The sequence below is a fragment of the Lissotriton helveticus genome, chromosome 5_1 (genome assembly GCF_964261635.1).
Source record: "Lissotriton helveticus chromosome 5_1, aLisHel1.1, whole genome shotgun sequence".
Lineage (NCBI taxonomy): Eukaryota > Metazoa > Chordata > Amphibia > Caudata > Salamandridae > Lissotriton > Lissotriton helveticus.
Genome location: NC_136065.1, coordinates 1452626157 through 1452644603, shown reverse-complemented (window position 1 = coordinate 1452644603; position 18447 = coordinate 1452626157).

Genomic DNA, 18447 nt, shown 5'->3' with positions numbered 1-18447 from the left:
GTGTTCCCCCAAAGCATTGTGGTCCATGAAGTAAGCATCAGCGGGTGCGCCTCTACCAGGGTCTTGAGCAAAAAATCACTGTTGCGTAGGCCATTCCTGGACACGTGTTTCGAGGTTGTTACCTCTCGTCAGCAGGGAATAGGCATATATGTAGGGGTTCTGCTTAAGCTGCCAAAAAATATCCTCAGGTCCGGTACCACTCGTGGCACGCACGTGCGTAACCCGGGCTCGTCAGCCCCACCAGCTCAAGGGAGCTTGAATATAAAAGAAACTCCAATTGGTCGCACACTGCTTGTCCTATCAGCATGTTGCCCCAAAGCATTGTGGTCCATGAAGTAAGCATCAGCGGGTGCGCCTCTGACAGGGTCTTGAGCAAGAAATCACTGTCGCTTTGGCCATCCCTGGCCACGTGTTTCGAGGTTGTTACCTCTCATCAGCAGGGAATAGGCATATATGTAGGGGTGCTGCGTAGGCTGCCAAAAAATATCCTCAGGTCCGGTACCACTCGTGGCACGCAGGTGCGTAACCCGGGCTCGTCAGCCCCACCAGCTCAAGGGAGCTTGAATATAAAAGAAAGTCCAATTGGTCGCACACTGCTTGCCCTATCAGCGTGTTGCCCCAAAGCATTGTTGTCCATGAATTTCGCATCAGCGGGGTGCGCCTCTGCCTGGGTCTTGAGCAAAAAATCACTGTCGCGTTGGCCATCCCCGGACACGTGTTTCGAGCTTGTTACCTCTCGTCAGCAGGGAATAGGCATATATGTAGGGGTGCTGCGTAGGCTGCCAAAAAATATCCTCAGGTCCGGTACCACTTGTGGCACGCAGGTGCGTAACCCGGGCTCGTCAGCCCCACCAGCTCAAGGGAGCTTGAATATAAAAGAAAGTCCAATTGGTCGCACACTGCCTGTCCTATCAGCGTATTCCCCCAAAGCATTGTGGTCCATGAAGTAAGCATCAGCGGGTGCGCCTCTGCCAGGGTCTTGAGCAAAAAATCACTGTTGCGTAGGCCATTCCTGGACACGTGTTTCGAGGTTGTTACCTCTCGTCAGCAGGGAATAGGCATATATGTAGGGGTGCTGCTTAGGCTGCCAAAAAATATCCTCAGGTCCGGTACCACTCGTGGCACGCAGGTGCGTAACCCGGGCTCGTCAGCCCCACCAGCTCAAGGGAGCTTGAATATAACAGAAAGTCCAATTGGTCGCACACTGCTTGTCCTATCAGCGTGTTGCCCCAAAGCATTGTGGTCCATGAAGTAAGCATCAGCGGGTGCGCCTCTGTCAGGGTCTTGAGCAAAAAATCACTGGCGCATTGGCCATCCCTGGACACGTGTTTCGAGGTTGTTACCTCTCATCAGCAGGGAATAGGCATATATGTAGGGGTGCTGCATAGGCTGCCAAAAAATATCCTCAGGTCCGGTACCACTCGTGGCACGCAGGTGCGTAACCCGGGCTCGTCAGCCCCACCAGCTCAAGGGAGCTTGAAAATAAAAGAAAGTCCAATTGGTCGCACACTGCTTGTCCTATCAGCGTGTTGCCCCAAAGCATTGTGGTCCATGAAGTAAGCATCAGCGGGTGCGCCTCTCCCAGGGTCTTGAGCAAGAAATCACTGTCGCGTTGGCCATCCCTGGACACGTGTTTCGAGGTTGTTACCTCTCGTCAGCAGGGAATAGGCATATATGTAGGGGTGCTGCGTAGGCTGCCAAAAAATATCCTCAGGTCCGGTACCACTCGTGGCACGCAGGTGCGTAACCCGGGCTCGTCAGCCCCACCAGCTCAAGGGAGCTTGAATATAAAAGAAAGTCCAATTGGTCGCACACTGCTTGTCCTATCATCGTGTTGCGCCAAAGCATTGGGGTCCATGAAGTAAGCATCAGCGGGTGCCCCTCTGCCAGGGTCTTGAGCAAAAAATCACTGTCGCGTTGGCCATCCCTGGACACGTGTTTCGAGGTTGTTACTTCTCGTCAGCAGGGAATAGGCATATATGTAGGGGTGCTGCGTAGTCTGCCAAAATATCCTCAGGTCCGGTACCACTCGTGGCACGCAGGTGCGTAACCCGGGCTCGTCAGCCCCACCAGCTCAAGGGAGCTTGAATATAAAAGAAAGTCCAATTGGTCGCACACTGCTTGTCCTATCAGCGTGTTGCCCCAAAGCATTGTGGTCCATGAAGTAAGCATCAGCGGGTGCGCCTCTGCCAGGGTCTTGAGCAAAAAATCACTGTCTAGTTAGCCATCCCTGGACACGTGTTTCAAGGTTGTTACCTCTCGTCAGCAGGGAATAGGCATATATGTAGGGGTACTGAGTAGGCTGCCAAAAAATATCCTCAGGTCCGGTACCACTCGTGGCACGCAGGTGCGTAATCTGGGCTCATCAGCCCCACCAGCTCAAGGGAGCTTGAATATAAAAGAAAGTCCAATTGGTCGCACACTGCTTGTCCTATCAGCGTGTTGCCCCAAAGCATTGTGGTCCATGAAGTAAGCATCAGTGGGTGCGCCTCTGTCAGGGTCTTGAGCAAAAAATCACTGTCGCGCTGGCCATCCCTGGACCCGTGTTTCGAGGTTGTTACCTCTCGTCAGCAGGGAATAGGCATATATGTAGGGGTGCTGCGTAGGCTGCCAAAAAATATCCTCAGGTCCGGTACCACTCGTGGCACGCACGTGCGTAACCCGGGCTCGTCAGCCCCACCAGCTCAAGGGAGCTTGAATATAAAAGAAAGTCCAATTGGTCGCACACTGCTTGTCCTATCAGCGTCTTGCCCCAAAGCATTGTGGTCCATGAAGTAAGCATCAGCGGGTGCGCCTCTGCCATGGTCTTGAGCAAAAAATCACTGTCGCATTGGCCATCCCTGGACACCTGTTTCGAGGTTGTTACCTCTCGTAAGCAGGGAATAGGCATATATGTAGGGGTGCTGCGTAGGCTGCCAAAAAATATCCTCTGGTCCGGTACCACTCGTGGCACGCAGGTGCGTAACCCGGGCTCGTCAGCCCCACCAGCTCAAGAGAGCTTGAATATAAAAGAAAGTCCAATTGGTCGCACACTGCTTGTCCTATCAGCGTGTTGCCCCAAAGCATTGGGGTCCATGAAGTAAGCATCAGCGGGTGCGCCTCTGCCAGGGTCTTGAGCAAAAAATCACTGTCGCGTTGGCCATCCCTGGACACGTGTTTCGAGGTTGTTACCTCTCGTCAGCAGGGAATAGGCATATATGTAGGGGTGCTGCGTAGTCTGCCAAAATATCCTCAGGTCCGGTACCACTCGTGGCACGCAGGTGCGTAACCCGGGCTCGTCAGCCCCACCAGCTCAAGGGAGCTTGAATATAAAAGAAAGTCCAATTGGTCCCACACTGCTTGTCCAATCAGCGTGTTGCCCCAAAGCATTGTGGTCCAGGAAGTAAGCATCAGCGGGTGCGCCTCTGCCAGGGTCTTGAGCAAAAAATCACTGTCGCGTTAGCCATCCCTGGACACGTGTTTCAAGGTTGTTACCTCTCGTCAGCAGGGAATAGGCATATATGTAGGGGTGCTGAGTAGGCTGCCAAAAAATATCCTCAGGTCCGGTACCACTCTTTGCACGCAGGTGCGTAACCTGGGCTTGTCAGCCCCACCAGCTCAAGGGAGCTTGAATATAAAAGAAAGTCCAATTGGTCACACACTGCTTGTCCTAATAGCGTGTTGCCCCAAAGCATTGTGGTCCATGAAGTAAGCATCAGCGGGTGCGCCTCTGTCAGGGTCTTGAGCAAAAAATCACTGTCGCGTTGGCCATCCCTGTACCCGTGTTTCGAGATTGTTACCTCTCGTCAGCAGGGAATAGGCATATATGTAGGGGTTCTGAGTAGGCTGCCCAAAAATATCCTCAGGTCCGGTACCACTCGTGGCACACAGGTGCGTAACCTGGGCTCGTCAGCCCCACCAGCTCAAGGGAGCTTGAATATAAAAGAAAGTCCAATTGGTCGCACACTGCTTGTCCTATCAGCGTGTTGCCCCAAAGCATTGTGGTCCATGAAGTAAGCATTAGCGTGTGCGCCTCTGTCAGGGTCTTGAGCAAAAAATCACTGTCGCGTTGGCCATCCCTGGACCCGTGTTTCGAGATTGTTACCTCTCGTCAGCAGGGAATAGGAATATATGTAGGGGTTCTGCATAGGCTGCCAAAAAATATCCTCAGGTCCGGTACCACTCGTGGCACGCACGTGCGTAACCCGGGCTCGTCAGCCCCACCAGCTCAAGGGAGCTTGAATATAAAAGAAAGTCCAATTGGTCGCACACTGCTTGTCCTATCAGCATGTTGCCCCAAAGCATTGTGGTCCATGAAGTAAGCATCAGCGGGTGCGCCTCTGACAGGGTCTTGAGCAAGAAATCACTGTCGCTTTGGCCATCCCTGGCCAGGTGTTTCAAGGTTGTTACCTCTCATCAGCAGGGAATAGGCATATATGTAGGGGTGCTGCGTAGGCTGCCAAAAAATATCCTCAGGTCCGGTACCACTCGTGGCACGCAGGTGCGTAACCCGGGCTCGTCAGCCCCACCAGCTCAAGGGAGCTTGAATATAAAAGAAAGTCCAATTGGTCGCACACTGCTTGTCCTATCAGCATGTTGCCCCAAAGCATTGTGGTCCATGAAGTAAGCATCAGCGGGTGCGCCTCTGACAGGGTCTTGAGCAAGAAATCACTGTCGCTTTGGCCATCCCTGGCCACGTGTTTCAAGGTTGTTACCTCTCATCAGCAGGGAATAGGCATATATGTAGGGGTGCTGCGTAGGCTGCCAAAAAATATCCTCAGGTCCGGTACCACTCGTGGCACGCAGGTGCGTAACCCGGGCTCGTCAGCCCCACCAGCTCAAGGGAGCTTGAATATAAAAGAAAGTCCAATTGGTCGCACACTGCTTGTCCTATCAGCATGTTGCCCCAAAGCATTGTGGTCCATGAAGTAAGCATCAGCAGGTACGCCTCTGCCAGGGTCTTGAGCAAAAAATCACTGTCGCGTTGGCCATCCCTGGACACGTGTTTTGAGGTTGTTACCTCTCGTCAGCAGGGAATAGGCATATATAAAGGGGTGCTGCGTAGGCTGCCAAAAAATATCCTCAGGTCCGGTACCACTCGTGGCACGCAGCTGCGTAACCCGGGCTCGTCAGCCCCACCAGCTCAAGGGAGCTTGAATATAAAAGAAAGTCCAATTGGTCGCACACTGCTTGTCCTATCAGCGTATTCCCCCAAAGCATTGTGGTCCATGAAGTAAGCATCAGCGGGTGCGCCTCTGCCAGGGTCTTGAGCAAAAAATCACTGTTGCGTAGGCCATTCCTGGACACGTGTTTCGAGCTTGTTACCTCTCGTCAGCAGGGAATAGGCATATATGTAGGGGTGCTGCTTAGGCTGCCAAAAAATATCCTCAGGTCCGGTACCACTCGTGGCACGCAGGTGCGTAACCCGGGCTCATCAGCCCCACCAGCTCAAGGGAGCTTGAATATAACAGAAAGTCCAATTGGTCGCACACTGCTTGTCCTATCAGCGTGTTGCCCCAAAGCATTGTGGTCCATGAAGTAAGCATCAGCGGGTGCGCCTCTGCCAGGGTCTTGAGCAAGAAATCACTGTCGCGTTGGCCATCCCTGGACACGTGTTTCAAGGTTGTTACCTCTCGTCAGCAGGGAATAGGCATATATGTAGGGGTGCTGCGTAGGCTGCCAAAAAATATCCTCAGGTCCGGTACCACTCGTGGCACGCAGGTGCGTAACCCGGGCTCGTCAGCCCCACCAGCTCAAGGGAGCTTGAATATAAAAGAAAGTCCAATTGGTCGCACACTGCTTGTCCTATCATCGTGTTGCCCCAAAGCATTGGGGTCCATGAAGTAAGCATCAGCGGGTGCCCCTCTGCCAGGGTCTTGAGCAAAAAATCACTGTCGCGTTGGCCATCCCTGGACACGTGTTTCGAGGTTGTTACTTCTCGTCAGCAGGGAATAGGCATATATGTAGGGGTGCTGAGTAGGCTGCCATAAAATATCCTCAGGTCCGGTACCACTCGTGGCACGCAGGTGCGTAACCTGGGCACGTCAGCCCCACCAGCTCAAGGGAGCTTGAATATAAAAGAAAGTCCAATTGGTCGCACACTGCTTGTCCTATCAGCGTGTTGCCCCAAAGCATTGTGGTCCATGAAGTAAGCATCAGCGGGTGCGCCTCTGTCAGGGTCTTGAGCAAAAAATCACTGTCGCGTTGGCCATCCCTGGACCCGTGTTTCGAGGTTGTTACCTCTCGTCAGCAGGGAATAGGCATATATGTAGGGGTTCTGAGTAGGCTGCCCAAAAATATCCTCAGGTCCGGTACCACTCGTGGCACGCAGGTGCGTAACCTGGGCTCGTCAGCCCCACCAGCTCAAGGGAGCTTGAATATAAAAGAAAGTCCAATTGGTCGCACACTGCTTGTCCTATCAGCGTGTTGCCCCAAAGCATTGTGGTCCATGAAGTAAGCATTAGCGGGTGCGCCTCTGCCAGGGTCTTCAGCAAAAAATCAATGTCGCGTTGGCCATCCCTAAACACGTGTTTCGAGGTTGTTACCTCTCATCAGCAGGGAATAGGCATATATGTAGGGGTGCTGCGTAGGCTGCCAAAAAATATCCTCTGGTCCGGTACCACTCGTGGCACGCAGGTGCGTAACACGGGCTCGTCAGCCCCACCAGCTCAAGGGAGCTTGAATATAAAAGAAAGTCCAATTGGTCGCACACTGCTTGCCCTATCAGCATGTTGCCCCAAAGCATTGTGGTCCATGAAGTAAGCATCAGCAGGTACGGCTCTGCCAGGGTCTTGAGCAAAAAATCACTGTCGCGTTGGCCATCCCTGGACACGTGTTTTGAGGTTGTTACCTCTCGTCAGCAGGGAATAGGCATATATGTAGGGGTGCTGCGTAGGCTGCCAAAAAATATCCTCAGGTCCGGTACCACTCGTGGCACGCAGGTGCGTAACCCGGGCTCGTCAGCCCCACCAGCTCAAGGGAGCTTGAATATAAAAGAAAGTCCAATTGGTCGCACACTGCTTATCCTATCAGCGTGTTCCCCCAAAGCATTGTGGTCCATGAAGTAAGCATCAGCGGGTGCGCCTCTGCCAGGGTCTTGAGCAAAAAATGACTGTTGCGTAGGCCATTCCTGGACACGTGTTTCGAGGTTGTTACCTCTCGTCAGCAGGGAATATGCATATATGTAGGGGTGCTGCTTAGGCTGCCAAAAAATATCCTCAGGTCCGGTACCACTCGTGGCACGCAGGTGCGTAACCCGGGCTCGTCAGCCCCACCAGCTCAAGGGAGCTTGAATATAAAAGAAAGTCCAATTGGTCGCACACTGCTTGTCCTATCAGCGTGTTGCCCCAAAGCATTGTGGTCCATGAAGTAAGCATCAGCGGGTGCGCCTCTGACAGGGTCTTGAGCAAAAAATCACTGTCGCGCTGGCCATCCCTGGACCCGTGTTTCGAGGTTGTTACCTCTCGTCAGCAGGGAATAGGCATATATGTAGGGGTGCTGCATAGGCTGCCAAAAAATATCCTCAGGTCCGGTACCACTCGTGGCACGCACGTGCGTAACCCGGGCTCGTCAGCCCCACCAGCTCAAGGGAGCTTGAATATAAAAGAAAGTCCAATTGGTCGCACACTGCTTGTCCTATCAGCATGTTGCCCCAAAGCATTGTGGTCCATGAAGTAAGCATCAGCGGGTGCGCCTCTGACAGGGTCTTGAGCAAGAAATCACTGTCGCTTTGGCCATCCCTGGCCAGGTGTTTCAAGGTTGTTACCTCTCATCAGCAGGGAATAGGCATATATGTAGGGGTGCTGCGTAGGCTGCCAAAAAATATCCTCAGGACCGGTACCACTCGTGGCACGCAGGTGCGTAACCCGGGCTCGTCAGCCCCACCAGCTCAAGGGAGCTTGAATATAAAAGAAAGTCCAATTGGTCGCACACTGCTTGTCCTATCAGCATGTTGCCCCAAAGCATTGTGGTCCATGAAGTAAGCATCAGCGGGTGCGCCTCTGACAGGGTCTTGAGCAAGAAATCACTGTCGCTTTGGCCATCCCTGGCCACGTGTTTCAAGGTTGTTACCTCTCATCAGCAGGGAATAGGCATATATGTAGGGGTGCTGCGTAGGCTGCCAAAAAATATCCTCAGGTCCGGTACCACTCGTGGCACGCAGGTGCATAACCTGGGCTCGTCAGCCCACCAGCTCAAGGGAGCTTGAATATAAAAGAAAGTCCAATTGGTCGCACACTGCTTGTCCTATCAGCGTGTTGCCCCAAAGCATTGTGGTCCATGAAGTAAGCATCAGCGGGTGCGCCTCTGTCAGGGTCTTGAGCAAAAAATCACTGTCGCGTTGGCCATCCCTGGACCCGTGTTTCGAGGTTGTTACCTCTCGTCAGCAGGGAATAGGAATATATGTAGGGGTGCTGCGTAGGCTGCCAAAAAATATCCTCAGGTCCGGTACAACTCGTGGCACGCAGGTGCGTAACCCGGGCTCGTCAGCCCCACCAGCTCAAGGGAGCTTGAATATAAAAGAAAGTCCAATTGGTCGCACACTGCTTGTCCTATCAGCGTGTTGCCCCAAAGCATTGTGGTCCATGAAGTAAGCATCAGCGGGTGCGCCTCTGCCAGGGTCTTGAGCAAAAAATCACTGTCGCGTTAGCCATCCCTGGACACGTGTTTCAAGGTTGTTACCTCTCGTCAGCAGGGAATAGGCATATATGTAGGGGTACTGAGTAGGCTGCCAAAAAATATCCTCAGGTCCGGTACCACTCGTGGCACGCAGGTGCGTAATCTGGCCTCATCAGCCCCACCAGCTCAAGGGAGCTTGAATATAAAAGAAAGTCCAATTGGTCGCACACTGCTTGTCCTATCAGCGTGTTGCCCCAAAGCATTGTGGTCCATGAAGTAAGCATCAGCGGGTGCGCCTCTGTCAGGGTCTTGAGCAAAAAATCACTGTCGCGTTGGCCATCCCTGGACCCGTGTTTCGAGGTTGTTACCTCTCGTCAGCAGGGAATAGGCATATATGTAGGGGTGCTGCGTAGGCTGCCAAGAAATATCCTCAGGTCCGGTACCACTCGTGGCACGCACGTGCGTAACCCGGGCTCGTCAGCCCCACCAGCTCAAGGGAGCTTGAATATAAAAGAAAGTCCAATTGGTCGCACACTGCTTGTCCTATCAGCGTCTTGCCCCAAAGCATTGTGGTCCATGAAGTAAGCATCAGTGGGTGCGCCTCTGCCATGGTCTCGAGCAAAAAATCACTGTCGCATTGGCCATCCCTGGACACCTGTTTCTAGGTTGTTACCTCTCGTAAGCAGGGAATAGGCATATATGTAGGGGTGCTGCGTAGGCTGCCAAAAAATATCCTCTGGTCCGGTACCACTCGTGGCACGCAGGTGCGTAACCCGGGCTCGTCAGCCCCACCAGCTCAAGGGAGCTTGAATATAAAAGAAAGTCCAATTGGTCGCACACTGCTTGTCCTATCAGCGTGTTGCCCCAAAGCATTGGGCTCCATGAAGTAAGCATCAGCGGGTGCGCCTCTGCCAGGGTCTTGAGCAAAAAATCACTGTCGCGTTGGCCATCCCTGGACACGTGTTTCGAGGTTGTTACCTCTCATCAGCAGGGAATAGGCATATATGTAGGGGTGCTGCGTAGTCTGCCAAAATATCCTCAGGTCCGGTACCACTCGTGGCACGCAGGTGCGTAACCCGGGCTCGTCAGCCCCACCAGCTCAAGGGAGCTTGAATATAAAAGAAAGTCCAATTGGTCCCACACTGCTTGTCCAATCAGCGTGTTGCCCCAAAGCATTGTGGTCCATGAAGTAAGCATCAGCGGGTGCGCCTCTGCCAGGGTCTTGAGCAAAAAATCACTGTCGCGTTAGCCATCCCTGGACACGTGTTTCAAGGTTGTTACCTCTCGTCAGCAGGGAATAGGCATATATGTAGGGGTGCTGAGTAGGCTGCCATAAAATATCCTCAGGTCCGGTACCACTCGTGGCACGCAGGTGCGTAACCTGGGCACGTCAGCCCCACCAGCTCAAGGGAGCTTGAATATAAAAGAAAGTCCATTGGTCACACACTGCTTGTCCTATCAGCGTGTTGCCCCAAAGCATTGTGGTCCATGAAGTAAGCATCAGCGGGTGCGCCTCTGTCAGGGTCTTGAGCAAAAAATCACTGTCGCGTTGGCCATCCCTGTACCCGTGTTTCGAGATTGTTACCTCTCGTCAGCAGGGAATAGGCATATATGTAGGGGTTCTGAGTAGGCTGCCCAAAAATATCCTCAGGTCCGGTACCACTCGTGGCACGCAGGTGCGTAACCTGGGCTCGTCAGCCCCACCAGCTCCAGGGAGCTTGAATATAAAAGAAAGTCCAATTGGTCGCACACTGCTTGTCCTATCAGCGTGTTGCCCCAAAGCATTGTGGTCCATGAAGTAAGCATTAGCGGGTGCGCCTCTGCCAGGGTCTTCAGCAAAAAATCAATGTCGCGTTGGCCATCCCTAAACACGTGTTTCGAGGTTGTTACCTCTCATCAGCAGGGAATAGGCATATATGTAGGGGTGCTGCGTAGGCTGCCAAAAAATATCCTCTGGTCCGGTACCACTCGTGGCACGCAGGTGCGTAACACGGGCTCGTCAGCCCCACCAGCTCAAGGGAGCTTGAATATAAAAGAAAGTCCAATTGGTCGCACACTGCTTGTCCTATCAGCATGTTGCCCCAAAGCATTGTGGTCCATGAAGTAAGCATCAGCAGGTACGGCTCTGCCAGGGTCTTGAGCAAAAAATCACTGTCGCGTTGGCCATCCCTGGACACGTGTTTTGAGGTTGTTACCTCTCGTCAGCAGGGAATAGGCATATATGTAGGGGTGCTGCGTAGGCTGCCAAAAAATATCCTCAGGTCCGGTACCACTCGTGGCACGCAGGTGCGTAACCCGGGCTCGTCAGCCCCACCAGCTCAAGGGAGCTTGAATATAAAAGAAAGTCCAATTGGTCGCACACTGCTTATCCTATCAGCGTGTTCCCCCAAAGCATTGTGGTCCATGAAGTAAGCATCAGCGGGTGCGCCTCTGCCAGGGTCTTGAGCAAAAAATGACTGTTGCGTAGGCCATTCCTGGACACGTGTTTCGAGGTTGTTACCTCTCGTCAGCAGGGAATATGCATATATGTAGGGGTGCTGCTTAGGCTGCCAAAAAATATCCTCAGGTCCGGTACCACTCGTGGCACGCAGGTGCGTAACCCGGGCTCGTCAGCCCCACCAGCTCAAGGGAGCTTGAATATAAAAGAAAGTCCAATTGGTCGCACACTGCTTGTCCTATCAGCGTGTTGCCCCAAAGCATTGTGGTCCATGAAGTAAGCATCAGCGGGTGCGCCTCTGACAGGGTCTTGAGCAAAAAATCACTGTCGCGCTGGCCATCCCTGGACCCGTGTTTCGAGGTTGTTACCTCTCGTCAGCAGGGAATAGGCATATATGTAGGGGTGCTGCATAGGCTGCCAAAAAATATCCTCAGGTCCGGTACCACTCGTGGCACGCACGTGCGTAACCCGGGCTCGTCAGCCCCACCAGCTCAAGGGAGCTTGAATATAAAAGAAAGTCCAATTGGTCGCACACTGCTTGTCCTATCAGCATGTTGCCCCAAAGCATTGTGGTCCATGAAGTAAGCATCAGCGGGTGCGCCTCTGACAGGGTCTTGAGCAAGAAATCACTGTCGCTTTGGCCATCCCTGGCCAGGTGTTTCAAGGTTGTTACCTCTCATCAGCAGGGAATAGGCATATATGTAGGGGTGCTGCGTAGGCTGCCAAAAAATATCCTCAGGACCGGTACCACTCGTGGCACGCAGGTGCGTAACCCGGGCTCGTCAGCCCCACCAGCTCAAGGGAGCTTGAATATAAAAGAAAGTCCAATTGGTCGCACACTGCTTGTCCTATCAGCATGTTGCCCCAAAGCATTGTGGTCCATGAAGTAAGCATCAGCGGGTGCGCCTCTGACAGGGTCTTGAGCAAGAAATCACTGTCGCTTTGGCCATCCCTGGCCACGTGTTTCAAGGTTGTTACCTCTCATCAGCAGGGAATAGGCATATATGTAGGGGTGCTGCGTAGGCTGCCAAAAAATATCCTCAGGTCCGGTACCACTCGTGGCACGCAGGTGCGTAACCCGGGCTCGTCAGCCCCACCAGCTCAAGGGAGCTTGAATATAAAAGAAAGTCCAATTGGTCGCACACTGCTTGTCCTATCAGCATGTTGCCCCAAAGCATTGTGGTCCATGAAGTAAGCATCAGCAGGTACGCCTCTGCCAGGGTCTTGAGCAAAAAATCACTGTCGCGTTGGCCATCCCTGGACACGTGTTTTGAGGTTGTTACCTCTCGTCAGCAGGGAATAGGCATATATATAGGGGTGCTGCGTAGGCTGCCAAAAAATATCCTCAGGTCCGGTACCACTCGTGGCACGCAGGTGCGTAACCCGGGCTCGTCAGCCCCACCAGCTCAAGGGAGCTTGAATATAAAAGAAAGTCCAATTGGTCGCACACTGCTTGTCCTATCAGCGTATTCCCCCAAAGCATTGTGGTCAATGAAGTAAGCATCAGCGGGTGCGCCTCTGCCAGGGTCTTGAGCAAAAAATCACTGTTGCGTAGGCCATTCCTGGACACGTGTTTCGAGGTTGTTACCTCTCGTCAGCAGGGAATAGGCATATATGTAGGGGTGCTGCTTAGGCTGCCAAAAAATATCCTCAGGTCCGGTACCACTCGTGGCACGCAGGTGCGTAACCCGGGCTCGTCAGCCCCACCAGCTCAAGGGAGCTTGAATATAACAGAAAGTCCAATTGGTCGCACACTGCTTGTCCTATCAGCGTGTTGCCCCAAAGCATTGTGGTCCATGAAGTAAGCATCAGCGGGTGCGCCTCTGCCAGGGTCTTGAGCAAAAAATCACTGTCGTGTTGGCCATCCCTGGACACGTGTTTCGAGGTTGTTACCTCTCATCAGCAGGGAATAGGCATATATGTAGGGGTGCTGCGTAGGCTGCCAAAAAATATCCTCAGGTCCGGTACCTCTCGTGGCACGCAGGTGCGTAACCCGGGCTCGTCAGCCCCACCAGCTCAAGGGAGCTTGAAAATAAAAGAAAGTCCAATTGGTCGCACACTGCTTGTCCTATCAGCGTGTTGCCCCAAAGCATTGTGGTCCATGAAGTAAGCATCAGCGGGTGCGCCTCTGCCAGGGTCTTGAGCAAGAAATCACTGTCGCGTTGGCCATCCCTGGACACGTGTTTCGAGGTTGTTACCTCTCGTCAGCAGGGAATAGGCATATATGTAGGGGTGCTGCGTAGGCTGCCAAAAAATATCCTCAGGTCCGGTACCACTCGTGGCACGCAGGTGCGTAACCCGGGCTCGTCAGCCCCACCAGCTCAAGGGAGCTTGAATATAAAAGAAAGTCCAATTGGTCGCACACTGCTTGTCCTATCATCGTGTTGCCCCAAAGCATTGGGGTCCATGAAGTAAGCATCAGCGGGTGCCCCTCTGCCAGGGTCTTGAGCAAAAAATCACTGTTGCGTTGGCCATCCCTGGACACGTGTTTCGAGGTTGTTACTTCTCGTCAGCAGGGAATAGGCATATATGTAGGGGTGCTGAGTAGGCTGCCAAAAAATATCCTCAGGTCCGGTACCACTCGTGGCACGCAGGTGCATAACCTGGGCTCGTCAGCCCACCAGCTCAAGGGAGCATGAATATAAAAGAAAGTCCAATTGGTCGCACACTGCTTGTCCTATCAGCGTGTTGCCCCAAAGCATTGTGGTCCATGAAGTAAGCATCAGCGGGTGCGCCTCTGTCAGGGTCTTGAGCAAAAAATCACTGTCGCGTTGGCCATCCCTGGACCCGTGTTTCGAGGTTGTTACCTCTCGTCAGCAGGGAATAGGCATATATGTAGGGGTGCTGCGTAGGCTGCCAAAAAATATCCTCAGGTCCGGTACCACTCGTGGCACGCAGGTGCGTAACCCGGGCTCGTCAGCCCCACCAGCTCAAGGGAGCTTGAATATAAAAGAAAGTCCAATTGGTCGCACACTGCTTGTCCTATCAGCGTATTCCCCCAAAGCATTGTGGTCCATGAAGTAAGCATCAGCGGGTGCGCCTCTGCCAGGGTCTTGAGCAAAAAATCACTGTTGCGTAGGCCGTTCCTGGACACGTGTTTCGAGGTTGTTACCTCTCGTCAGCAGGGAATAGGCATATATGTAGGGGTGCTGCTTAGGCTGCCAAAAAATATCCTCAGGTCCGGTACCACTCGTGGCACGCAGGTGCGTAACCCGGGCTCGTCAGCCCCACCAGCTCAAGGGAGCTTGAATATAACAGAAAGTCCAATTGGTCGCACACTGCTTGTCCTATCAGCGTGTTGCCCCAAAGCATTGTGGTCCATGAAGTAAGCATCAGCGGGTGCGCCTCTGCCAGGGTCTTGAGCAAAAAATCACTGTCGCGTTAGCCATCCCTGGACACGTGTTTCAAGGTTGTTACCTCTCGTCAGCAGGGAATATGCATATATGTAGGGGTGCTGCTTAGGCTGCCAAAAAATATCCTCAGGTCCGGTACCACTCGTGGCACGCAGGTGCGTAACCCGGGCTCGTCAGCCCCACCAGCTCAAGGGAGCTTGAATATAAAAGAAAGTCCAATTGGTCGCACACTGCTTGTCCTATCAGCGTGTTGCCCCAAAGCATTGTGGTCCATGAAGTAAGCATCAGCGGGTGCGCCTCTGACAGGGTCTTGAGCAAAAAATCACTGTCGCGCTGGCCATCCCTGGACCCGTGTTTCGAGGTTGTTACCTCTCGTCAGCAGGGAATAGGCATATATGTAGGGGTGCTGCATAGGCTGCCAAAAAATATCCTCAGGTCCGGTACCACTCGTGGCACGCACGTGCGTAACCCGGGCTTGTCAGCCCCACCAGCTCAAGGGAGCTTGAATATAAAAGAAAGTCCAATTGGTCGCACACTGCTTGTCCTATCAGCATGTTGCCCCAAAGCATTGTGGTCCATGAAGTAAGCATCAGCGGGTGCGCCTCTGACAGGGTCTTGAGCAAGAAATCACTGTCGCTTTGGCCATCCCTGGCCAGGTGTTTCAAGGTTGTTACCTCTCATCAGCAGGGAATAGGCATATATGTAGGGGTGCTGCGTAGGCTGCCAAAAAATATCCTCAGGACCGGTACCACTCGTGGCACGCAGGTGCGTAACCCGGGCTCGTCAGCCCCACCAGCTCAAGGGAGCTTGAATATAAAAGAAAGTCCAATTGGTCGCACACTGCTTGTCCTATCAGCATGTTGCCCCAAAGCATTGTGGTCCATGAAGTAAGCATCAGCGGGTGCGCCTCTGACAGGGTCTTGAGCAAGAAATCACTGTCGCTTTGGCCATCCCTGGCCACGTGTTTCAAGGTTGTTACCTCTCATCAGCAGGTAATAGGCATATATGTAGGGGTGCTGCGTAGGCTGCCAAAAAATATCCTCAGGTCCGGTACCACTCGTGGCACGCAGGTGCGTAACCCGGGCTCGTCAGCCCCACCAGCTCAAGGGAGCTTGAATATAAAAGAAAGTCCAATTGGTCGCACACTGCTTGTCCTATCAGCATGTTGCCCCAAAGCATTGTGGTCCATGAAGTAAGCATCAGCAGGTACGCCTCTGCCAGGGTCTTGAGCAAAAAATCACTGATGCGTTGGCCATCCCTGGACACGTGTTTTGAGGTTGTTACCTCTCGTCAGCAGGGAATAGGCATATTTATAGGGGTGCTGCGTAGGCTGCCAAAAAATATCCTCAGGTCCGGTACCACTCGTGACACGCAGGTGCGTAACCCGGGCTCGTCAGCCCCACCAGCTCAAGGGAGCTTGAATATAAAAGAAAGTCCAATTGGTCGCACACTGCTTGTCCTATCAGCGTATTCCCCCAAAGCATTGTGGTCCATGAAGTAAGCATCAGCGGGTGCGCCTCTGCCAGGGTCTTGAGCAAAAAATCACTGTTGCGTAGGCCATTCCTGGACACGTGTTTCGAGGTTGTTACCTCTCGTCAGCAGGGAATAGGCATATATGTAGGGGTGCTGCGTAGGCTTCCAAAAAATATCCTCAGGTCCGGTACCACTCGTGGCACGCAGGTGCGTAACCCGGGCTCGTCAGCCCCACCAGCTCAAGGGAGCTTGAATATAAAAGAAAGTCCAATTGGTCGCACACTGCTTGTCCTATCATCGTGTTGCCCCAAAGCATTGGGGTCCATGAAGTAAGCATCAGCGGGTGCCCCTCTGCCAGGGTCTTGAGCAAAAAATCACTGTCGCGTTGGCCATCCCTGGACACGTGTTTCGAGGTTGTTACTTCTCGTCAGCAGGGAATAGGCATATATGTAGGGGTGCTGAGTAGGCTGCCAAAAAATATCCTCAGGTCCGGTACCACTCGTGGCACGCAGGTGCATAACCTGGGCTCGTCAGCCCACCAGCTCAAGGGAGCATGAATATAAAAGAAAGTCCAATTGGTCGCACACTGCTTGTCCTATCAGCGTGTTGCCCCAAAGCATTGTGGTCCATGAAGTAAGCATCAGCGGGTGCGCCTCTGTCAGGGTCTTGAGCAAAAAATCACTGTCGCGTTGGCCATCCCTGGACCCGTGTTTCGAGGTTGTTACCTCTCGTCAGCAGGGAATAGGCATATATGTAGGGGTGCTGCGTAGGCTGCCAAAAAATATCCTCAGGTCCGGTACCACTCGTGGCACGCAGGTGCGTAACCCGGGCTCGTCAGCCCCACCAGCTCAAGGGAGCTTGAATATAAAAGAAAGTCCAATTGGTCGCACACTGCTTGTCCTATCAGCGTATTCCCCCAAAGCATTGTGGTCCATGAAGTAAGCATCAGCGGGTGCGCCTCTGCCAGGGTCTTGAGCAAAAAATCACTGTTGCGTAGGCCATTCCTGGACACGTGTTTCGAGGTTGTTACCTCTCGTCAGCAGGGAATAGGCATATATGTAGGGGTGCTGCTTAGGCTGCCAAAAAATATCCTCAGGTCCGGTACCACTCGTGGCACGCAGGTGCGTAACCCGGGCTCGTCAGCCCCACCAGCTCAAGGGAGCTTGAATATAACAGAAAGTCCAATTGGTCGCACACTGCTTGTCCTATCAGCGTGTTGCCCCAAAGCATTGTGGTCCATGAAGTAAGCATCAGCGGTTTCGCCTCTGCCAGGGTCTTGAGCAAAAAATCACTGTCGCGTTGGCCATCCCTGGACACGTGTTTCGAGGTTGTTACCTCTCATCAGCAGGGAATAGGCATATATGTAGGGGTGCTGCGTAGGCTGCCAAAAAATATCCTCAGGTCCGGTACCACTCGTGGCACGCAGGTGCGTAACCCGGGCTCGTCAGCCCCACCAGCTCAAGGGAGCTTGAAAATAAAAGTAAGTCCAATTGGTCGCACACTGCTTGTCCTATCAGCGTGTTGCCCCAAAGCATTGTGGTCCATGAAGTAAGCATCAGCGGGTGCGCCTCTGCCAGGGTCTTGAGCAAGAAATCACTGTCGCGTTGGCCATCCCTGGACACGTGTTTCGAGGTTGTTACCTCTCGTCAGCAGGGAATAGGCATATATGTAGGGGTGCTGCGTAGGCTGCCAAAAAATATCCTCAGGTCCGGTACCACTCGTGGCACGCAGGTGCGTAACCCGGGCTCGTCAGCCCCACCAGCTCAAGGGAGCTTGAATATAAAAGAAAGTCCAATTGGTCGCACACTGCTTGTCCTATCATCGTGTTGCCCCAAAGCATTGGGGTCCATGAAGTAAGCATCAGCGGGTGCCCCTCTGCCAGAGTCTTGAGCAAAAAATCACTGTCGCGTTGGCCATCCCTGGACACGTGTTTTGAGGTTGTTACTTCTCGTCAGCAGGGAATAGGCATATATGTAGGGGTGCTGCGTAGTCTGCCAAAATATCCTCAGGTCCGGTACCACTCGTGGCACGCAGGTGCGTAACCCAGGCTCGTCAGCCCCACCAGCTCAAGGGAGCTTGAATATAAAAGAAAGTCCAATTGGTCGCACACTGCTTGTCCTATCAGCGTGTTGCCCCAAAGCATTGTGGTCCATGAAGTAAGCATCAGCGGGTGCGCCTCTGTCAGGGTCTTGAGCAAAAAATCACTGTCGCGTTGGCCATCCCTGGACCTGTGTTTCGAGGTTGTTACCTCTCGTCAGCAGGGAATAGGCATATATGTAGGGGTGCTGCGTAGGCTGCCAAAAAATATCCTCAGGTCCGGTACCACTCGTGGCACGCAGGTGCGTAACCCGGGCTCGTCAGCCCCACCAGCTCAAGGGAGCTTGAATATAAAAGAAAGTCCAATTGGTCGCACACTGCTTGTCCTATCAGCGTATTCCCCCAAAGCATTGTGGTCCATGAAGTAAGCATCAGCGGGTGCGCCTCTGCCAGGGTCTTGAGCAAAAAATCACTGTTGCGTAGGCCATTCCTGGACACGTGTTTCGAGGTTGTTACCTCTCGTCAGCAGGGAATAGGCATATATGTAGGGGT